This window comes from Schistocerca americana, chromosome 2 (genome assembly GCF_021461395.2).
Source record: "Schistocerca americana isolate TAMUIC-IGC-003095 chromosome 2, iqSchAmer2.1, whole genome shotgun sequence".
NCBI lineage: Eukaryota > Metazoa > Arthropoda > Insecta > Orthoptera > Acrididae > Schistocerca > Schistocerca americana.
Window position 1 is genome coordinate 460,977,846 of NC_060120.1, and position 25,295 is coordinate 461,003,140.

Consider the following 25,295-nt stretch of genomic DNA (forward strand, 5'->3'; position numbering starts at 1 on the left):
AGCTTCCGGGGCGGACACGTAGTTCAAGAAGGATATTACGCGCTTTAGGGAAGTATATTTACTCTTTGAAAAAGTATTTATTCTTTCTCATTTGTACTTTAATATATCTGTGAAACAGATTTTATTGGTTGATATGTGCAACGCGATACTATTCAAAGTAATAAATTCAGTGCTTATACAATCTTCAGTGTGTTTAATCCACACTTCCGCTCCATTTGTTGCATAATGTACGCGTTGAATAATGTATAGTTCCTTCAATAGCACGACGCATAGATCCCATGTCCTTCCGTAGGCTGTTCTCGCCAACGACGCTGCGCATGCCGACACATCGTGGGTAGCCCTTTTAAATTACCTTGGTGCGTAGGGACAACGTGAAACGGGAAAGAGCGCGGAGCGCATCACGAGCTGTGCCTACCCAAATAGGCAGTTGATGTTATTGCACATGCAGTAGTTTATTTACTCACCATCACTCATCATAACAAAACTATAGATTTACAAATGCAGCCGCAGGTAACAGTGTAATATAACGGAGAAGATTAATCTTTCAGTTCGAAAACGGTATCGGCGATATTTGCGTAAATAAGTAGTATCATAAAAAGTGTCTGGTTGCTGTTTTCTTCTTTGCAAAAATAAACTTTTAAGAACTCCTGAATTGGCACCTACAACCATTCACTTTACTGGGTAATGTATTTATTTTATAATTTGTGTCATTATGTTTTGCGGTGAAGTGGTGAGCACTGACATTCTCTGGTATCAGAATAACCTCTTAGTGTTTTATACAAATCAGTTAAGTACAAAGAGAGGTACATTCTTTTTCATTTTCGTGACAAATGTCAGATTTGGGACTTTCCATTTCCACTCTTCATATGTACCTCTTGTTCGCCATCATCTGAAGGCTTTGCTTTGGCCATGCCCATAACAGTGCTCTCAGGTCAGACAACTTTTTCCTTGGAATTTCCTGCAATAGTATTAGGAGACTGCGCTATTTTTGCCCTTTCAGTGACCGAGCGGAAATAGAAGAATAAAAGGTAAGTTCCTTCCCCCTGTGGAAAATCCTGGACCGTCAAGGTTATGCAACAACAGAAGACACTTACATTGGCTCTAGATATTTGCGGCATTGCTATTACTTTTATCATTATTATTTACAATCAATCATTCCCTCGTAATGAGTGTCTGCATTTGAATGCCTTTACAATGATTTCTTTGTGATTTTTTTTCTCTTCGCAAATTCCCTTAATGTGTTCCCTGTGATTTTTCTCTTTCTGCTCTACCCATTTACATCCTGTCTTCTTCTTTTGGCTTATGGATTCAAATTCGCATTTGTTGATGGTATTCCTGAACTTTTCCCGATCTTGCTTGTCATCTGTCGTCATATTCAACTTCCTTCATTCACTTAGTTTTTCCCCTGCTTCAGTTAATAACTCCGAGAATTTTTCTTGCGATTCTGTTCTCATCCATCCTCTGAATGTGTCCGTAAAATTTGAGTTTTCTATTCCTGGGGTGCCCGTGATTCTGTCCAGATGTTTTTCTTTTTTAATTCCTGATGTTGGTTTCTTCATCTAAATTATTTTTCTAATTGTAGGTCTAACACTGATTTTTTTGCCTCCTGTTTCTACAATTCCTTAATTTTTGTTTGCACACAAATTTGTGTTGTTCCCATTACGTGTAGTGAGTGCTGAAATACGATTATTTTGCAGTGCATTAATTTTGTTTCTATATATTTGGATTTTTTGTTGTTTTTTCCACATAAATAGAGTCTAATTTAATCCGTAATGATTTAATAATTTCTTGTAAATTGTCCTTCTCGGCACAGTTTACATCTGTCTTTAAGTGTCTCCAAGTTCAGTTCCTTTAACATTTCTTTGACAGTCTCCCTCGGGCCAAACAAATCTGTGACCCTTCGTGCGTCCCTTCTCTGCATACGTTCACAATCCCCTTTTAGTCTTATTTGGCACGGCCGCCACACACTTCGACAATATTCTGGGATGGGTAAAACGAGTGAATTGTAAGCAACCTCCTTTGTAGACTGATTGCATTTACTCATTGTTCTGCCAATGAACCGATGTATGCTACCTGCTTTACCCACGATTAAGCCTAATGTGGTCATTCCATTTCATGACTCTACAAAGTGTTATACCCGGTATTTGTCTGAGTTTACCGATTCCAACGATGACTCGTTGATACTGTAGGCATACGACACTACTGTTTTTTTTTTTTTTTTTTTTTTTTTGTGTAACGCACAGTTTTACATTTCTGAACACTTAAAGCAAGTTGCTAGTCTTTGCAAAACTTTTAAATCTTATTAAGGTCTGACTGAATATTTGTGCAACGTCTTTCAGACTGTAGTTAACCGTAGATAACTGCATCATTTCCGTAATTATGGGGTTATTATTAACATTGTTGACATGGTTATTAATATACAATATGAATAATAAGGCCGGCCGAAGTGGACGTGCGGTTATAGGCGCTGCAGTCTGGAACCGCGAGGCCGCTACGGTCGCAGGTTCGAATATTGCATCGGGCATGGATGTGTATGATGTCCTTAGGTTAGTTAGGTTTAAGTAGTTCTAAGTTCTAGGGGACTAATGACCTCAGAAGTTGAGTCCCATAGTGCTCAGAGTCATTTGAACCATTTGAATAATAAGGGATCTCTCAACCCGGCGTTACATCTACATCGGCGTCTATCGATGAGTCTCCATCCAAGGTAACTTGCTGCGTCCTCCCAACCAACAAATTCTCAGTCAAGCCACAAATTTCGCTTGATACACCATACGATCCTTCTTTTGATAATAAGCTTAGGTATGGCACTGAGTCAAATACTTTTCGGAAATCGAGAACTACTGCATCTACCCGACTGCCTTGATCCATGGCTTTCAGAATGTCATCAGAGAAAAGTTGCGAGTTGGCATCTACATGGTCCATATTTCGATAGCAGGGCTTGTTAGTGTGGAGGAGGTCATTCTGCTGGAGACACCTCATTATCAGAATGAAATTTTCACTCTGCAGTGGAGTGTGCGCTGATATGAAACTTCCTGGCATATTAAAACTGTGTGCCGGGCCGAGTTCGAGTCTCGGTCCGGCACACAGTTTTAACCTGCCAAGAAGTTTCTCCCTCATCGTCTTTTGAACGTAGAATATGACCTAATATTCTGCAACAAATGGATGTCAAGAATATTGGACGGTAGTTTATTGGACAACTTCTGATACTCTTTTGTAGACGGGTATGAGCCGAGCTTTTCCAACCACTGGATACAGTTTTTTGTTCGAGGAATCTACGATATATTACAGTCAACAGAGAGACTACCTCAGCCGCAATTGGGCTATACAATATGATAGGGATCCCATCAATCCCTGGGGTTTTGTTCAGTTTTAACGATTTCACCTGTTTCACAACACCACTGACACTAATATCTATCTCATTCAAAACGAACAAACATGAATCCAAGATGAAACCTACAATAAAATATGTGTTACTTAATGTAAGTTGTCATATGTCTACTGCTTTAGATCATACATGAAGCAAAAACTAGTGACTTGAGTACAACGCACAGAACGCTGATTCCACCTTGTAAGACTGTCAGAAAAGTCCTTGTTTGGGTTGCTAATCAACTCGAGCATCGCGTACGCTAGAATGTTGGTTATGTCGTCTAAGCGTTGACTCTTTACGTGAACATCTGGACTTTGTCGTTCTGTGGTAGGTTCGTACTGATAACACGAAGTCTCGACACCTGTGATGATTTTTTCCAGAAAATAATTATGCACATTTTGCATTTCAATCAAGTCACGGCAGGCGTTCTCGTGTCGTTGTTTTTATTCGGAAGTCAAGATGTGCGGACGAACCTTGCACACACTTTTCTCTTTTTCAAAACATTTTGGAGTCTTGAACACTTCATTTAGAGATGTTGCTCAATTACGATTTGTGACACAGCAACGTTGACACATTGCGGCCGCACGTCCGCTACTTAACACTGCTTGTTCACAGCGCATCTGTTGTTTACAGTTGTTAGTTAACCAAGCTGCTACCATCGTTATTGTGCAGACGTCGCTTATACGCCTGGAATAAAATCAGTCTCGGATCTTTTTGAGCGGACAGTGAACAAACGTTTTTAAAATAGTTTTAGCCAGCGTTGACGATCTTGTTTAAAACGCAGTTACTAACCATGTTATGGTGACTATGAACTATTCTTACGTTAAACTGTAACAGAGACTTTGTCATTATAATACGAATCACATGCAATAGTACAATGACAGCTATTATTGAACATTTGTGCGCCTTAGTGGCACTAGCCTGATAATGTGTCGCTGTTAATTTCTCCGCGGGTATCGATTAAAACATTGCTCACGATTTAATGGTGTACAGAAGATGTCATAGGCCTGTCGATACATCGATATTCACAGGAAAAGATATGTATTACATAACCAGTGAATTTCGCACCGCAGAACTCTTTCATAAAAGATACCAAATCAGGTATCGATTGTTAAGCTGAATATTTTCTGATGCATTCAGTTAACTGATAGTTTGCTTTCATGTACCAATGTAACATCTAAATCATGCCATTTAAAGTTACGCACATTACAATGTGACTGTCAGTGATTATGACATAAAATTATACATGAGATGTGGTAAAATGAATGATGCTCATTAAAAGCTTAGTAAATCACACTGAAATAAACTTATTAGTGATCTGTACATATCATTTCTAACATCACACGAAGTTACAAAATCCTTGGAAACATCTCTTTATTTAACGAGTTCTTTATGGGTGTTAACCCAGTTATGAAGAAAACAATTTAACGCATAATTGTTGAACGTTTTCCATCTGTAGCAATCAGGTGATGATGATCCTAACAGTTTTATATGAACAGCGACCTGAAATGGCTTTGACCGCAACAGCTTCTTGGGCAGTAACCCTAGAGAGTCTCAGAAGGGCTCCCTAAGGCTGCTTAAAATCGTTGTGGAAGGTAACATACCAGCCATGTAAAGGCTCATATTCATAAATTGGCCGTACCTGCTGCCAAAAAAAATGTGAACCTTTCAGGAACCCGCAGATAGACCAGCAAAATGCACGAACTTGAGCAAGTCAATACAGAGAAACACCTCACACAAAGAATGAAATACAGGGAAAACCGTCTTTCCCCAACGTAGAGGGAACGGCCGAAAGAAACGTCCACCCGATTTTCATGCTCACATATCCACTGTCTGCAGATCTGTGTTCACAATCGTAGTGCTAAGGGACATACGAGTAACGGTGAGGGCATATCTAGATTTTATATCGTGTAAATTATGACAATGTCGAGAATTTGTTTCATTATCGTAGTTCTTATATAATCAGGTTACCTTCCATTGGGAAAGTGGGTGCACTCAGCGACTGTGGTGTGATTTATAAATTATAGAGCGCAGCAATCAATCGTTCTTTTTTTGCGGGTTTTATTTGGCAAATCCACATTTCGGCTAGTGCCTAGCCTATTTTCTATTCTCGATGCATGTCAGTTCCCTATTGTTCGGGCGCCAGTCACAGTTCTTTTATCTTTCTTAAATCAGTTGCATAACGCATATACTTCACTGACCACATTTATCGAAGCACGATTTCAAAACAGTCAAAGGACCTCAACTGTGTTTACAGTCGACTAACAGCGGTTTATAATATCGTGTGAAGGTAAGAGGTAATATTCAAACTTCACGCGTCATACCATGTCTTAAAATTGGAAACCTCCTCGACGCTATGTTTATCAAAAGAAGCTTTCACTTTCTAGTGGGCAATAAGATGAGACCTCTAATGAAGCTTGATAATGGCCTTCCACAAGGGTCACTGCTAGCCTTTCTGTTTTCCTTGTATATAACAGACAGAATATTTGCCGTGCGGTTCTAGGCGCTACAGTCTGGAGCCGAGCGACCGCTACGGTCGCAGGTTCGAATCCTGCCTCGGGCATGGATGTGTGTGACGTCCTTAGGTTAGTTAGGTTTAATTAGTTTAAGTTCTAGGCGACTGATGACCTCAGAAGTTAAGTCGCATAGTGCTCAGAGCCATTTGAACCATTTTTGAACAGAAAATTTGGATATACTTGCGGTTGGGCTCTTGGTATCAACCACAAAGACCTGTGCATCACTTAGTATGTCTTGGCTGAATATCTTCAAATTCTTGGCAAATACTTCCGTAACTGGAGGCTGTAGCCAAATGTTGTCAAAACAGTTTTCACCTTAACAACACGCTCGCCAACAGGGACATTACAAAGAGACACAGCTGTGACACGACTAAAGTCAGCGGTATCTACGGGTCATACTCGACAGAATGCTAAGCTTTAAACAGCACTTGCTGAGAACTAGCGCTAAGATATAGACGAGAGCCGGCCGCTATGGCCGAGCGGTTCTATGTGCTTCAGTGCGGAACCGCACTGCCACTACGGTCGCAGGTTCGAATCCTGCCTCGGGCATTGATGCGTGTGATGTCCTTAGGTTAGTTAGGTTTAAGTAGTTCTAAGTCTAGGGGACTGGTGACCTCAGATAGTCCCATAGTGTTTAGTCCCATAGTGCTTAGAGCCATCTGAACCATTTGAAGACGAGAAATGTCTTGCAGAAATTTTGTGATACGACATGGAGTTCAGGAACTCCAATAGTAAGAAGTTCTGTTCGTGGACTGGTGAACCCTGTAGCAGAATATTGCTCTGCAGCCTGGATCAACAGTCCATACAGCAAATTCGTCGATAAGCAGCTCAGTCCGACTATGCGCATCATAACAGGAACGATCAGTAAATCTCCCACTTTCTGGCTGCCTATTCTCAGTCATACAGCTGTCTCAATTTTGCAGCGAGGATCTGCTGTCAATCAGGAGTTTACAAAAGCAGCTGGCGATCTTTATTTCCCTGTACATGAAGACTTTCCTGCACTCCTGTCATCCACCTCGATGAACGGAAATATGGCAGAGCAATGCAACCTCAGAACAGCTTACGGTGCTCTGCATCTCGTCTAAGCCACCAGGTACTGGAGAGCACTGCGCTCAACATGATAAGGATAAACAGTGAAAAATGTGCTGACTCACTGTACAAATGGGGATTAACAACATCGCACAACTGTGATTGCGGTGCAGAACAATAAACTGTTCAGCACCTCATACTTGTGGGTTCAAAGTGACCACTTTCTGGCTATCCAAAAGGGTTCTGTAATATAGTCCGTAGTCTGTATAAGTTAAAATGTCAAGATTGTTAATTTGCTCACTACGGAACATATTACTAGAGCTGTTTCGGGAGTAAAAATGAAAGATAAAGGATTTTCCAAAAAAACTGAGATACATGTTTGTACCAAAATCCCTCCACAGCCGGTTGTGCACTTTTTCTTATTACCTTATGTGTTCGTGGAATTAAACGTAGGCGCAGAGTACTCTGTTGGTCAGCAATAAGTCGGCTGATGTGCGACAGTGTAATATTGCAGTACGATACGACGAAATGTATCGCAATTCACAGCAATAAATCATCGACCTTCGTTTTAAGAGCAAATAAGATTGCAGATTCTAAAATGAGCAAATTAAAGATTCATGTAACTAAACGCGGATGGTGCGTCGTCATCACATCACCGAACTTATGCTTTACAGCGATAGTAAACTGCTGAAACATAAAATCCGCCCATATAAGTACTCAAGGACACGGGACAGGTTTTTCTAAACAACATTAATTCAATATGTGCATTTATGATACTTATTTCATTCAATTTCAGACTACTACAATAGACATCTTATAGGTTAGACACCCAAAGAGAGAAAGATTAGTCTGTAGAGCTCGGCTATATGTTTGTTTGTCTTACAAAAAAAATGACGACAGAAAATCCACCAAAGGCACATAAATTATTCTCTGTGAAGTGAATCGATACAAAATTTATCTTTTACAGTTCCATATGGCTAAAACGACATCAGCTGAATACATTCAGCAGTTGGATGTATGTATGTGACCTATACTTTGTAAATACCGTAAATTTAACTAACTTTTAATTACGATTTTTTTCTTTATGTTGAATATGTATACATGTATTGTTAATAAAAAGCTTTCTTGTGTGATGTGATAAAATCCATGCGCTAAATAAATGAATTACACTGAACTGCAATTACTTTGGAGTTACGCATAAGGTACACAATAGAAAAATGTTTTATTTGAAAAGCTATAATTCGTTGCTGCAGCTCTCTGGAAAATAACTGAAAAATCTATGTCCCCAATCTCACAGCAAAAAATGGTTTCTTACGTTTACGTATCTAAATAAATATTCCTTTCAATTATTATTATTATTATTATTGTTGGCGAATTTTCCCTAAAAGGAAATCGTTAAGCTTATGACTTTGAAGGCTTGTTCTTCTTGTCCTTCCAGTACTCTTTCATTCTCTTGGAGAGGGCCTCTTTTCTCTCCTCAGACCATTCTTGTTTGGTCCGCTGTTTTAGCGCTTCTGACTTTACTTCCCAATTGTCTATGTGTTTTCGGAAGGTGCTTCTGTCTGTGGTGTTTGTGGTGCCAATTGCTTGTAGGTCTTTTCGGACTCCTTCCATCCAGGGTGTCGAGACTTTAAGTGTCTTGATGTGTTCTAGAATTTTCTTGGTGAGTCTTGTTTCAGGGAGTCTATCTAAATGTCCGTAGAATTTAAGGCGCCTTTTTCTCATATCGTTCTCGATGTTCGAATATGCTTCTACTGTTGAGTTCTTCTGTAGTCTGTAGCCATCTGGTGTGGGTCTTCCTCCTAAAATTTTCCTCATGATTTTGCGTTCTTCTTTTTTGATTTCTTCAATTTTGATTTTCCTGTTGAGTGCTAGTGTTTCGCTGGCATACAGTACGGCGGGTTTGATCACTGTGTTATAGTGTCTGATTATTATTTTGTAAGTTACCGAGAAAAACACCTTATCTGAGTGTCCTATGACATTTCTTGAAAAAGGGGTATGGCGTGCACCTTTGACCAATTGCTTGACAAATCTACTCTCCTTTACTACAGAAGAATACAGGAAGCGAAAAAAAGGAAAATTTGTTAGGTACTAAACATGATTTTTGCGACAGGATTGACGAAAAGTGTTTCTCATTCAAACATCACTAAATCACTATTCAGAATCTAGCGCGAATCCTGAAACCGTTGTGTCAAAAGACACTCATTTACCCGAAACTTGCGCAGTGGCTAAGCCATTTTAAAATTTTCTGTCTGAAGCAACTGTTTGTTGCATATCAAGTGAACTGTCCCACAAATCCGAGGATACGTGCTCTCCACACGCATTGCGCACCATCGCAATACGTTAACTATGTTGGGCTCTTCCAGGTGAAGAAGATTCTACAATTAGCGCACTGAAATCGATGACTATATACTTTTAACAGTTCGCTCATTACCTTCATTAGATTATGAACGCGTTACTGTTTAACTTCTTTCATGCCATTCAGCCAGCCAGATACACTGATTCCATCCTGTTCGTGTTCTATTAACGCATAACAAGCGTTCGAATATACATGTTTATGGATGCGGTGTTAATGCACCCTGGACAGAAATAACCCGTCTGCGGCGTTTTGAAGCGCTTATCTGCTGCAAACATGTGAATGTTTGGTCGTTAATCACGCCACATTCATTATGACGCCTATTGTTCGTTAACTCGTTTCGATAACTACAGTGGTGCTGGCAAAGCAAGCACGAGACCTGGACACGGACACCAAATCAATTAGTGGTCCTTTTCTCGTGCGTGACGGGAAAACTGGATACGGTAAGCGTGCAGTGGCGAAACAGTTAATCATAGATTATTAAAATAGCACCATTCTTAGCTTCAGTCAATAAGCTTCTCGTATACTTCAAACATGCACTTCATCTTTTTCACGTAACATGCACAGCTTACAGGACGACGAGCCTAACTTGTTCGCCTCGTGTACCTTTCGAATCGTTAAAGAAGATATCATTTAATGTTTACAAACTGATGAATAGCCAAACGACATAAAATAAAGAAAAACCTATTACGTAAGCTTACTGTTTTTGATTTCAGGACGTTTATTGTTTATTTATTTAACCCGATCAGATTAGGGTCTTCAGGATCTCTCTTATGTCGGACGAGAGCTTTATACACACAGCAAGTTTTACATAGTAGTTTCTTAACTAATGACAATAATTATAATATGATAAACAGAAATAAAATTATTTTAATACAACTAAAATGATCTGAATATGTCTAATGACAATGTGAATAACAGCATTAAGAATTAATAAGCTAATACTATCAAAATAATAATAGTGACATTACCAGATACAATACGTATTTATGGGTGTAAAAAGTGATATTTTCCGAGATAACCTAGTTCTGAGGGGAAAAAAATTTGGGAAGACTGCACCTGTCACTGGCTTTGGGAAATGAGGAAGATGTGGATGGAAACAAGGATGTAATGAGGTAATGAGTGCATACAGGAGCACATAGATATTATTATTCAATAGATACGTTACTAACTGTATTTTGAAGCTGGGGCTGTTTTTCAGTTATCTCATTAGTGAGGTGGTCTCTCCACAGCTGAATTCTTGCTACTGGAAAGAACTTCGAGAAATTGGCTGAGTTATGGAGGGCGACAGAAAGGATTTCGCTCTGGAACTCTGCTGTGTTATTCAGATAGGAACTATAAGACCGAGGAGAGATATAAGGGACTGTACCCGCATACTTTAATAAGTCGCTAGAAGAGACAGAGTGTTTGGAAATCTCTGCTCTTGTCTGCATATAGTCGGGATAGCTGTGCGTAAGATGGAGAATTGTGATTTAAAAGTCAAACATCATAGGCGTTCATCAGTAGGTCCAAGCGCCATGGGCTTCCCTGAGAATGTCTTGCGGGGTAACATCGCTGTAATCAACAACTGGTAGTACAAGCGTACGTATAACAGTCTTTTTCAAGTCAAAAGGGAAGCGTTTTTTATACATTTCTGTAGAGAATGGGATAAGGCAAATTCCTTCTCGCACATTGCAAGTATGCGCTCAATCCAGTTTAGGGTTTCATCTGTTGTAGCTGCAAGGCAGTTATCTGATGGAGAAAAATTAATATTTTTCCCGTATAAGATTAAATATGGTAGATATTTCTGGTATTTCGGATGAAGAGCCTAGAATGATCAACCAGGAGCACTTTGGTTTCGAGATATAACTGGAGATCGTCAGTATATATGTGCTATTCACAGTAGGAAAGAACTGATGATACATCATTGACGTATTATGACAGAGGAGTTTAAAACCTAATAGCGAATCCTTGCGGACCTCTGTTACTGTCTCCATTGCGACTTTATGGTGCCGGACATGAAATATTGTTGGCGAGAAGTCAGGCACGCGTGAAACCATTAGACTGCATTCGGAGAGAAATTTAGGCTGCTAAGTTTGGCAAGTACAATAAATAAGAAGATCACGAGTGTCAAAGACTTTGCTTACGTCTATGAAGCGTATGGTAGTACCATATACACTCCTGGAAATGGAAAAAAGAACACATTGACACCGGTGTGTCAGACCCACCATACTTGCTCCGGACACTGCGAGAGGGCTGTACAAGCAATGATCACACGCACGGCACAGCGGACACACCAGGAACCGCGGTGTTGGCCGTCGAATGGCGCTAGCTGCGCAGCATTTGTGCACCGCCGCCGTCAGTGTCAGCCAGTTTGCCGTGGCATACTGAGCTCCATCGCAGTCTATAACACTGGTAGCATGCCGCGACAGCGTGGACGTGAACCGTATGTGCAGTTGACGGATTTTGAGCGAGGGCGTATAGTGGGCATGCGGGAGGCCGGGTGGACGTACCGCCGAATTGCTCAACACGTGGGGCGTGAGGTCTCCACAGTACATCGATGTTGTCGCCAGTGGTCGGCAGAAGGTGCACGTGCCCGTCGACCTGGGACCGGACCGCAGCAACGCACGGATGCACGCCAAGACCGTAGGATCCTACGCAGTGCCGTAGGGGACCGCACCGCCACTTCCCAGCAAATTAGGGACACTGTTGCTCCTGGGGTATCGGCGAGGACCATTCGCAACCGTCTCCATGAAGCTGGGCTACGGTCCCGCACACCGTTAGGCCGTCTTCCGCTCACGCCCCAACATCGTGCAGCCCGCCTCCAGTGGTGTCGCGACAGGCGTGAATGGAGGGACGTATGGAGACGTGTCGTCTTCAGCGATGAGAGTCGCTTCTGCCTTGGTGCCAATGATGGTCGTATGCGTGTTTGGCGCCGTGCAGGTGAGCGTCACAATCAGGACTGCATACGACCGAGGCACACAGGGCCAACACCCGGCATCATGGTGTGGGGAGCGATCTCCTACACTGGCCGTACACCACTGGTGATCGTCGAGGGGACACTGAATAGTGCACGGTACATCCAAACCGTCATCGAACCCATCGTTCTACCATTCCTAGACCGGCAAGGGAACATGCTGTTCCAACAGGACAATGCACGTCCGCATGTATCCCGTGCCACCCAACGTGCTCTAGAAGGTGTAAGTCAACTACCCTGGCCAGCAAGATCTCCGGATCTGTCCCCCATTGAGCATGTTTGGGACTGGATGAAGCGTCGTCTCACGCGGTCTGCACGTCCAGCACGAACGCTGGTCCAACTGAGGCGCCAGGTGGAAATGACATGGCAAGCCGTTCCACAGGACTACATCCAGCATCTCTACGATCGTCTCCATGGGAGAATAGCAGCCTGCATTGCTGCGAAAGGTGGATATACACTGTAGTAGTGCCGACATTGTGCATGCTCTGTTGCCTGTGTCTATGTGCCTGTGGTTCTGTCAGTGTGATCATGTGATGTATCTGACCCCAGGAATGTGTCAATAAAGTTTCCCCTTCCTGGGACAATGAATTCACCGTGTTCTTATTTCAATTTCCAGGAGTGTATTTTAAGGCCTTGATTGGGCAATGCTGGAAGAATGCAGATAGCTCGGCAATCAAATGGTGCTGTGCAAACGTCCTGTTTGGGCAGTGGCTCGAAAAGTCTTCGTTTCCAAGCCTCAGGGAAAACTCCTGCAATCAAGGAGTAGTTAAAGAGATATGTTATTTTGTATAGTAGTGAGTCAATGATAAGGTTCATCATTTGGATTGTGATTCCATTGTGCTCAGTAGGCACGATTGATGACAAAATTGATGACACGTCGTTGACATGCAATGAAAAGTGCATAGGACGTAATACCGAACCCTGAGGGCCGCCCAGTTCTTAGCGGAGCATATTAATCATACAGTATAGTAAGTTTGTTAGTAAATCCATGACGTTTTCGGGACAATGGAATTAGCTGCAACTTTTACTTTGCATAAACCAAGACCACGCGTGTTTTCCACTGGACAGGTGGTTTGCGTCTGTTGTCGGTTAATGTGTAGGCACACCTATGTTTAATATTTCTCACAGCTTGACTGACTCAATTTCGCTGCTGTTTGCCAGCAATGCGATTTTCAGGATAGATCTTAATTCGTATGCCGATGTGCAGAGTCTCTGATATTCATTAACTATTTTAGCTCGCCAGTTAGCCTACAGTTGGCGGCCGATAAAAGAGGAGATCCGCAACTCTGGGGCCATGCTGCGCTTTGTTATAATAATGAGAAATAAAAGGCATCTTAATTTGTCGCTATAATTAACATAATTAACTGACCTGTTTTACGTAATTTCCATAAAAAAAACATTCGAATGATCTATGGCACATGACGCTAACTAACTGTACATGTTCAGTTTTGGAGTTTTGTCTGACTGACAACGGAAGAAGTCCAATAACATGTGCTGGACCGAATATAGCCTGTATTAGTGCGCAGCCAATTAGCAGACGACATGTGTATCCTGAATTCAATAAATGGTGATACATGAAGCACTGTGAGAAAAATCTTATAGAATGCCCTCAGGGACATTTATTTATTTGCAACCTTCATCAAAGTAAAAACTACGAAAACTATTAACTTCCGTTATCGAGTGAAAATAATGCATGTCTATAATCTGTGGGATGATGGTCGTGTGCGACTGAGTAATTACAAACTGTCATAAAGTAAGAATAAATCATTGGTTTATGCAAAGAATAAATAATTTTGGAGTAATCTTCTATTTCCATAAAGAGCCGTTCAAAGAACATTCTAACAATGAAAAACTAATTCAAAAGGAAATGAAAAACAATATCACTACGGTTTATCAATATTGTTGCTGTGAAAAAGATATTAATGATTTACAGTCTAAATTAATCAGCATAAACGTAAATCATGAGGAACGCTGTAAATATTAGCAAGTTATTCACTTACAAAGATCATCACAAAACTAGAAACGATTTACGAATTAATTCCAGTTCAACAGTACAAATGTTTTACGAATAATTATAGTAAATTAATCGCAGCGAAGTCCCAAAAAACTAGTATTTCTTCTAATTCTGTGAAATACAGTTCGTTTAATCAAATGCTTGCCTTGGCATCATGATTTTTCATTGAGCGTGTCACAGACTCTTACCTTGTGAACCGTTTAACTTGGTGTTAAAAAGAAAAATTTTAATGCGTCTTTACTTTGTATATTTTTCTCACATGTGTGAAATAGGTATATGAGTGAATTTTTCTTGTCAAGAAGACCCTTAAAGTGAGTAATTTGGGATCTCCTCAAGCCTCTGGAACTAGGCGGGTTATCCTGTTTAGAAACTGCCTTCATTGTAGCATTGTAGCACTTACTTGGAGGAGTTAAATACCAATGGTCATAGTATTCTAGTATTCCAAGATTTTAAACATGGCTGCAACGTATTTTTGATGATTGCTGTTTGTGATTTTCGATGTATATATGTGGTTAATTGACTAGTATGTTTTTATTCACAACGACAGATGGTTTCGTTTTATTGTAACATTTTGGTTCTTTTCGCTAGTATGTATTTCACCGCCTACGTTACGCGAGATTCTCGCGCATTACACTAGTGCCCTCTCTCGTTAGATGTGCTCCATAGCGCAAGCATCATCTGTTTGACACTAGGACACAGGTAAATTGGTTCCATATTTTCTATTTTTCATAAATGTTTTTAAATGGTCTGATATGTTTTATTTATTAAGACAGAAAGTTTGAATTAGCATAACTTTTAATAATTTTTGATGCGCTTATGTAGGTATTCATGGATTTTAATATGCGCGAGTGTCTGGTACATACCACAAGTGCCCTCTCTCGGCGAAACCATCTACCCTAGTGCTTTCACACTCTTATCTCGATAGTTCATAGGCGAAGTACTGGTGCTAAACTGTTCTCATTGACCCTGTGCACATAGTCATGTTGTACAAATGGAGAAGATGTCTTAATTATTGACGACGCCTTTGGCACAATTGTTTTATTAATCTCCACTGCATGATGTAATTTTAGTAAGTAACTAAAAGATTTTGTGCCTGTATTACTCTGGTAATTTCACTGTTACCTAAGATTTTGTGTTTCTCACTTCCGATGCTAAGGTTTTTCTAATGAAAGTGTCTTCCTGTTCAGGATTTTTTACTTTTGATGAAGGTATATTTATATATACCGAAACCTTGGTCAAGAATTTTAATAAATTTTTATCCTGCAACTGTTATGGCTGTTATCCTTTATCGTGAAGATTCTAGTATTCGATATATCTCAGTATTCCCAGATCAATAAGTCACTATAGAAACCGCGTACCCTGCATTTTATGGTTAGAAGCAGACTTTTTGCTGGAGGAATAGTAACAGCATGTCAGCTACTACGTATTCATATAACTATGACTCTGTCATTAGGGTATGGTTTATTTGGTAGGGACATATATATATATATATATATATATATATATATATATATATATATATGTGTGTGTGGGTGTGTGTGTGTGTGTGTGTGTGTGTGTGTATGTGTGCGTCCGGGCCGACTATGTGCGTGAAAGAAAGGAACTAAAAACGAACGTATGCATCAGAGAAAGGCGATGACCATTAGAAAAAAGTGACGAAGCAACTGAGAGGCGGCCTATTTCACAAGGGAACGTCGCGCTGGACTCCGTCCGCCTCCGCCTTAATATGCTTCCGTCACGCTACACAGACCATGAAATGCTTTTGTTTGTCGTGTTTCCAGAGTCGTAAAGAAAACTTCTTCTTTCATGCATGCAAAGTTAAATGACTTCAGGCTATCCGAGCTTCCGGTCAAGCTGGTTCTACTTCACTCTGCCATTTGTCTTTTCATGGAACGATGCTTAAACAATTACTCCATGAGTAACGCGCGATATCGTCTAAAAATGTTCTGTCTGCTAATACCTCCGTCCATTCGTTCATAGCTGGCGCGTTATTTTAAACTGCGGGCAAACGCAGCTAAATTTCATCATTTTGAATGAAATGGTCCGCACTGGCAGTAAAATACTTTTTATTCAAAGTCACGACCGATTTTGCGTCGACTGAAGAAGCATCCTCAGGTGATCTGCACAAAACTTAATGAAGCTCTTCTCGTTTATTGTGTTCATGCACTGAAATTTTTTAGGACCGTTACTAGTTTACAACCTTGTCGATCCAACATGGTCTTACCCAGCTTTTATTTTTGTAGGTTCGACGCTATCCCCTTCATTTTAACTATGGACTGCCTCTTTTAGCGCGCCTTGCGTGTGTAAGTAGACCTGAATATAGGTAGTGGCTCTAAAGCTATGACTTGTTAAACAGAATTTCTGTAAGTACTTTTCAAGTATTGTAATACGTTACTATATTTCAGTATGCCTTTATTCACCAGACCATTGATAAGAGTTCTCTGTAAGATTTTTTTTCTCTTTATTAATTTTTGTACGGGTTACCTGAGGATGGGTCCTGAATTGACGCGAAACCGATCGTGACTTTGAACAAATATATTTTACTGCCAGTGCGGATCATTTCATTCAAAACCTTCATACTTTATTTGTCTCGGAATATTCTTATACTTTTCTCGATGATACCAAAGTTACTGAGCGTTTCATACACAAGTGTGGACGGGGGGCGGGGGGCGGGGGGGGGGGAGATTAGTGTTTAACGTCCCGTCGACAACGAGGTCATTAGAGACGGAGCGCAAGCTCGGGTGAGGGAAGCAAATGGGCCGTGCCCTTTCAAAGGAACCATCCCGGCATTTGCCTGAAGCGATTTAGGGAAATCACGGAAAACCTAAATCAGGATGGCCGGAGACGGGATTGAACCGTCGTCCTCCCGAATGCGAGTCCAGTGTGCTAACCACTGCGCCACCTCGCTCGGTTCAAGTGTGGACGAGCCATACATTTTTGTAGCCTGTATCACAGATTACATACAGTTAATGAGGTTAACCACGGTCTCGAGAGCAGCTGCTTACTGAGTAGCGGTCCTAAAAAATTTCAGTGCATGAACACAATAAACGGTACCTACAGGGAATTTATAATCAACTTTGCAGAAAATTATGATATGGTAGCTAGTCTTCATCATCTTCACGGAGAAATTCCGAAAAGAAATCTTTTTTGTACGCGAAATATAATGCCTTTTCATTTCCTAGAATAGAGAGTGCCTGCTTTGCTCCGTTCTGTTGATCGTTGTTAATATTAGGTATATAGTCAGCTTGATCCGTCACAAAGTAGCCAAGTAAGTCGCTTCCTTGTTCTGTCATGGTCTGTACTGTTAGTGGAATTGGAAATGGATATGCTCATTTTCAATTACCTTATGAGCACATGAATGACGTAAGTGAGATATAGCCGATTGTGTCACATCATGCAGAGAATAGAGAAACAGGCAGTGCCATTCGCAGAGAAAAAATAGCTGTTCTGCCGTTTTTATTTGACTTTATAGATATCCTCCGAAACAGCACGCACCGCCACTGCGGTGTTTGTATAGGCCAGTCACATTTACGTGACCACCGCCTATGTTCGAGATCAGTGTGCTACAACCACTCACAGACGGCACGTGGCAACACTGGCAGTCGATGGCATACAGGGTGTTACAAAAAGGTACGGCCAAACTTTCAGGAAACATTCCTCACACACAAAGAAAGAAAATATGTTATGTGGACATGTGTCCGGAAACGCCTACTTTCCAAGTTAGAGCTCATTTTATTACTTCTCTTCAAATCACGTTAATCATGGAATGGAAACACACAGCAACAGAACGTACCAGCGTGACTTCAAACACTTTGTTACAGGAAATGTTCAAAATGTCCTCCGTTAGCGAGGATACATGCATCCACCCTCCGTCGCATGGAATCCCTGATGCGCTGATGCAGCCCTGGAGAATGGCGTATTGTATCACAGCCGTCCACAATACGAGCACGAAGAGTCTCTACATTTGGTACCGGCCGGGGTTGCGTAGACAAGAGCTTTCAAATGCCCCTATAAATGAAAGTCAAGAGGGTTGAGGCCAGGAGAGCGTGAAGGCCATGGAATTGGTCCGCCTCTACCAATCCATCGGTCATCGAATCTGTTGTTGAGAAGCGTACGAACACTTCGACTGAAATGTGCAGGAGCTCCATCGTGCATGAACCACATGTTGTGTCGTACTTGTAAAGGCACATGTTCTAGCAGCACAGGTAGAGTATCCCGTATGAAATCATGATAACGTGCTCCATTGAGCGTAGGTGGAAGAACATGGGGCCCAATCAAGACATCACCAACAATGCCTGCCCAAACGTTCACAGAAAATCTGTGTTGATGACGTGATTGCACAATTGCGTGCGGATTCTCGTCAGCCCACACATGTTGATTGTGAAAATTTACAATTTGATCACGTTGGAATGAAGCCTCATCCGTAAAGAGAACATTTGCACTGAAATGAAGATTGACACATTGTTGGATGAACCATTCGCAGAAGTGTACCCGTGGAGGCCAATCAGCTGCTGATAGTGCCTGCACACGCTGTACATGGTATGGAAACAACTGGTTCTCCCGTAGCACTCTCCATACAGTGATGTGGTCAACGTTACCTTGTACAGCAGCAACTTCTCTGACGCTGACATTAGGGTTATCGTTAACTGCACGAAGAATTGCCTCGTCCACTGCAGGTGTCCTCGTCGTTCTAGGTCTTCCCCAGTCGCGAGTCATAGGCTGGAATGTTCCGTGCTCCCTAAGACGCCGATCAATTGCTTCGAACGTCTTCCTGTCGGGACACCTTCGTTCTGGAAATCTGTCTCGATACGAACGTACCGCGCCACGGCTATTGCCCCGTGCTAATCCACACATCAAATGGGCATCTGCCAACTCCGCATTTGTAAACATTGCACTGACTGCAAAACCACGTTCGTGATGAACACTAACCTGTTGATGCTACGTACTGATGTGCTTGATGCTCGTACTGTACAGCAATGAGTCGCATGTCAACACAAGCACCGAAGTCAACATTAACTTCCTTCAATTTGGCCAACTGGCGGTGGATCGAGGAAGTACAGTACATACTGACGAAACTAAAATGAGCTCTAACATGGAAATGAAGCGTTTCCGGACACATGTCCACATAACATCTTTTCTTTATTTTTGTGTGAGGAATGTTTCCTGAAAGTTTGGCCGTACCTTTTTGTAACACCTTGTATAAAGCGTGTTGGAGATAAGGAAAATAGAGCAGTAGTTGTAATGCGGAAAGGGAGCGATTTACCTGATGTCGAAAAGGGCGTTACCATTGGCTTCCGGGCCAAGGTTGGAAGCATTTCCGAAACGGCTAAATGTGTAAACTGTTCGCGTGCCGCCGTGGACAAAGTATACCGTGCATGACAAAACGGCTCTATCCAAAACTGGCGTCGAGGCAAATGCGATGCACCACGGGCCATAGATGATAGGGGTGAACGACAGCTGCGGAGATACGTTTGGCGAGTAGACGTGCAACTGTCGAACTGACCGCTGTGAAGAAGGAAGGGGCTATCAACAGTGTCTCCTCAATGACCAATCAGCGAAGGTTGCTGCGTATGGGCCTCCGCAGAAGGCGCCTTGCTCATGTATCCATGCTGAATACTGTTCATCGGCTGCGAAGGCTGGACTTCGCACGCTGTTACAGCAACTCGGCGTCCCCTCAGCGGCGACAGGTGGGCTTTTCAGATGAATCACGTGCTCCATCGGACATGTGACCGTTAGCGTGTGCGGCGTGAAAACGTCTGAAAGCAAACACCCTGCAACAGTCGTCAGTACGGTCCAACCCGGAGGAGGGGGCGATATGATCTGGAGAAGGTTTCTGTGGCATTCCTTGGTTGATCTTGTCATTCTGGAAGACACACTGGAACAACACAAGTAAGCATTTTCCATCGCTACATGAAGTTCATTTTTCCTCTGCACGATGGGGTCTACCAGCAGGACAATGCAACGTGTCACACAGGTCGCAGTGTGCGTCGTTCTAAGAGCACCAGGACGAGTTTACCGTACTCCGCTGACCAACAAAACTCTACGGATTACTACCCAATCGAAAATCTGCGGGACCAACTCGATCGGGCTGGGATCCTCAACCAATTCACCTAGCGCAGCTGGCCACGGCGCTGGAGTCAGTGTGGCTCCACATACCTGTCGGTATCTTCCTGAGCCTCACTGACTCTCTTCCTGCACGTCCGCGCTACAGAGGGAGACTATTTAGGCTTTTGACATGTGGTCACATCAATGCGACTGGACAGTGTATATTCTTTACCTGAACTTCATTATAACCTCTTTAGCCTGTTTTTGTATTATCTTCCATTTTTCCCCTGCTTATTTTATGTTTCGTATTCATGAGCACGATGCCTCTAGGTGAAATTAATCTGCTATGAATATGTCAGGTGTTTTACAAAATTTGCATTTACAGAATGACAATTATTGAACTATATGAAATAAAAATGACATAAGTTTTGAACGGTTTTCGTTAGGACGTTCGAACTGCGCGGTTGGCCGCAGGGCATGATGGCAGTTAACATGCGCATTCTGTAGAGGCGCCCACTTTCATTTGGATGGGTTCGTCAGTAAGCAAAACTGCCGCATTTGGGGGACTTGGAATCCGCATTTCACATCGAGAAGTCTCTTCACCCTCAACAGGTGACTGTGTGGTATGCAACGTTCAGTCACGGAATAATCGGCGCGATATTCCTTGATGGCACGGTGACTACCGAACGGTACATGAAGGTTATGGAAGATGATTTTATCCCTATTATCCAAAGCGATCCTCATTTCGAAAAGATGTGGTTCATTGCAAGATGGAGTTCGACCCCATCGAAGCAAGAGAGCGTTTGATGTCCTGGAGGAGCAGTTTGGGGACCGCCTTCTAGCTCTGGGGTTACCCAGAGGCCACTGGCATGGACCTCGATTGACCGCCATATTCTCCGGATCTGAACACATGCGACTCCTTTATGTGTCGCTATATTAAAGACAAGGTGTACAGCAACCATTCAGGAGGTCATCGACAGCATCGAGGTTATGACACTTCAGCGGGCCATGCGGAATATCGCTATTCCTCTGCGCCACATAATCGCCAATGATGGCAGCACATCGAACACGCCATAACCTAAATGCGAATGTCTGTAGTAACGTCTGTAGTAACGTTTATGTGTTGAATAAAGTGTGTGCACGCCGTAGTTACGTTTTTTTTCATATAGTTCCATAACTGTCACCCTGTATTTTTATACAAGACGCCTAAAAATTGTTGGTCGAGGGAGTAAGAATAAAAAATACGAAAGATATAAACCTTCAGAACAACAATCAGCCGCAATGGACGAGTAGACTGGACTCACATTAGGCAGCAAAACAGTTCAGGTCCGCATGTGGTGGTCCAGAGTTACGCTTTCTGTAGTGTCCCGGTATCTCTGATATAAAATGGCAGGACGGTTCATCTGAAACGGCATGGCCGATTCCGTTGCGGCATTCTTTCATGCTCAGCTTGCGCTCCATGTCTTAAGCCCTATCGTCTATAGCGACGATAAACTCTGACCATCGTTTCATCCTTTCTTCTTTTTCATTGGCCACACCAACCCTTCGCCAATATCCATAAAACTGAAACTTCCTGGCAGATTAAAACTGTGTGCCCGACCGAGACTCGAACTCGGGACCTTTGCCTTTCGCGGGCAAGTGCTCTACCAATTGAGCTACCGAAGCACGACTCACGCCCGGTACCCACAGCTTTACTTCTGCCAGTACCTCGTCTCCTACCTTCCAAACTTCACGGAAGTTACGGACTTGTCGTTTGCGGACTTGTCGTTTGCCAAACAGTAACTAGCACTCCTGACATAAAGGATACTGCGGAGACATGGCTTAGCCACAGCCTAGGGAATGTTTCCAGAATAAGATTTTCACTCTGCAGCGGTGTGTGTGTTGATATGCAACTACCTGGTAGATTAAAACTATGTTCTACAAGGTTCGCAGGGGAGCTTCTGTAAAGTTTGGAAGGTTGCAGACGAGGTGCTGGCAGAATTAAAGCTATGAGGACAGGCCGTGAGTCGTGCTTGGGTAGCTCAGACGGTAGAGCACTTGCCCGCGAAAGGCAAAGGTCCCGAGTTGGAGTCTCGGTCCAGCTCACAGTTTTAATCTGCCAGGAAGTTTCATATGAGCGCACACTCCGCTGCAGAGTGAAAATCTCATCATGTTTCTAGATGGTTGTTTCGCGGCTGAGGCAGATCACCACCGGTTTCGGACTTGCGTCGAAGGGCCCGGCTCCTCTCGTTTCGTGTACATTAGGAGGGTCAGAATAATACCTGCAGAGGTGAGGTGAAGAGCAGAGCAACAGTCTTATCGTCACTCCCATGACTGCCCGTGCTCTGTGATACTGACCGTCCGAAAGTATTCCCTTGCCATTAGTCTTTTTTGTCAGCCTTCTTGCATTTCATTTTCGCCGCTTGTCGTCTCCAAATTCTTCGATTATTTATAAGCGCCAAAGAGCAAAATTATAATGAAACGTGCATACAGACATCACATGCCCCACGATACTGTGTCGTGATGAAAAAACCCGTTTCATTATTTGCGTACCCGGTGCCGGTATTAATAAACTATTAATAACTGATGAGGTAAATGAGTTAAAGACAATGAAAGAAAACTCATTGTACAGCATATTTCGATATATTAGCTATTCTTCTACATAGTTGTCGTTCAAATTCCAACATCTGTCATAGCTCTCCACAAGCTTTCCTACGCCTTCTGCATACGCAATTGCTGCCAAGCTATTAACGTCACTAACCCCCTCTTCAGTTAGTTGTCATTTCCACAAGGCTTTCCACCCAAATAACCCCTCTGTCTGGAAAAAGATGGTAATCGCTCGGGAGCCAAATCCAAGCTATTGGGCGAATATTCAGAAATGTCCTACTTAAGGTACCTAAACGCATCAGACTGCGGGCGGGCATGATCGTAAAGAAGCACAGTGCCGCTTGACAACAATCCCCGACAATTGTTTTGAACGGCACGGCGCAGTCGGTGAAAGGTCTGAGAGTAGGCTGCTGCATTTATGGTCTCTTCTCTAGACGTAAAATCGATGAGTATGATGCCCTTTCGATCCTGAAACACTGTGGCCACAACCTGTTTGGTGCTCAGAGTTTGTCTGAGAATTTTTTGGTTTAATTTCTGGATATCTATCCTTCTTAAATAGTAGTTTTGTTCGGAATCTTGAATGAAGCCATTCTACTGATTGGCGCTTTGTTTCTGAACTTTTATTCTAAACGCAGGGATCGTCATCAGTAACAGTGAGATGCAAAAACTCCTCGCCATCCTTGTCTCACCGAGTGAGAAAAGGCAGAGCAGCTCCCATCCGTTGTTCTTTTTTTTGTGATCGTCTGTCAAAGTCGAGTGACCCGCGTGGCACTCACTTTTCTATGTCCCAAAGCACCACTAACAGTTTGATAAAGAAGTGATTGTGAAATTTCCAGAAACATTCCAGCAATAATGAAACGACTCTTCTGTATTCCTCAGTCACTGATTTCAGTTCGTCAGTCACAAATCAGTGTCGACTTGAGCGTGATTTACCATGAATATTCATTTGCCCACCATTAAACATATTGCACCATTTTCTAACTGAAGCTTCATTCCTCACATATCCCTAAACTTCGGTGGTTATGTGTGTGTAAATTTCGACCTTTTTTTTTCATGCCGTATTACATTACGAACGTAACACTTGGCGGGATCGTTAATCCTGACATACATTTCAAAATCGCACAAATAAACTGTAAACGATCATTCCTCCTCGCTGTTAGGCTAATATTGGCGCCAACGATTTGGAAGCTCTATGACACGACGACGGCGGCGGTGGCGGCGGCGGCGTTGGTGGCGGCGGTGGTGGCGGCGGCGATGGTGGTGGTAGTGTGGTGGTGGCGTTTGGAGCAGGGAGCAGGGCAGGGGGAGGGGGGAAGACTGTGTGGCTCGTCAGACCAAAATGTGCTTTACTTTCAGAATGATCTACTTATTTTTGAACGGTGCGTACTTTCTTCTTCTTCTCCATCGTCGCCTTGTCCCACGTCACGTAGGGTCGGCGTTGCTCTTGTGGATCCTTCTGCTCCGTAGTACTCGATCCATTGCCTCTTCCAAAAAAATGGTTCAAATGGCACTGTGGGACTTAACTTCTTTGGTCACCAGTCCCCTAGAACTTAGAACTACTTAAACGTAACTAACCTAAGGACATCACACACATCCATGCCCGAGGCAGGATTCGAACCTGCGACCGTAGGGGTCGCGCGGTTCCAGACTGTAGCGCCTAGAACCGCATGGCCACTGCGGCCGGCATTGCCTCTTCCTTCTTCCACCCTTTCTCCCTTAAGTGCCCAGATATCTTATCCTTCCACCTCATCTTCGGTCTTCCTCTCCTTCTCGCTCCTTCAATCTTTATATCTTCAACTCTGTTTCCGATATACTCTCCCCCTTTTCTCTGTAAGTGTCCGTACCACCTTAGTCTGCTCTCTTGTATCTTTTTCTCCAAGGGTCCTACTTTCACAGCTCCTCTAACAAATTCATTTCTAATCCTGTCCTTCCTTGTTACCCCACACATTCACCTCAGCATCCTCATTTCCGCCACTTCCATCTTCCTTTCCTGGGCTACTGTGATTGGCCATGTCTCTGCCCTTTCAACCCAATGCTCACCTTCTGGTCACACAACACTCCACTCATTTTCCTCCAGTTGTTCCTACCGCAATGTATTCGGTGTTGTATCTCGCTTTCCAGTCCTCCGTCCCTCTGTATGTACGACCCCAGGTAATTAAATTTGCAGACCGATTTCAGCTCATCAGCTCGTCACAACGTGTGCCTTACTCACTGCTACTTTCCAGTGAAGGGCGTTCTTCTCAGCTGCGGACAGTACTGTAAATGTTGGTACTTGTTTGCCAAACAGTGAACACCACTGAGATGTACGAAAACTATTTTCTTTTAATAGATCCCAAAAAATATCGCATCACACTATGGAAAAACGAGGTAGGAGTCGGCTAAGGAACTGGGTGTGATCACTCAACACACAGTCTCAAATTTAAAAT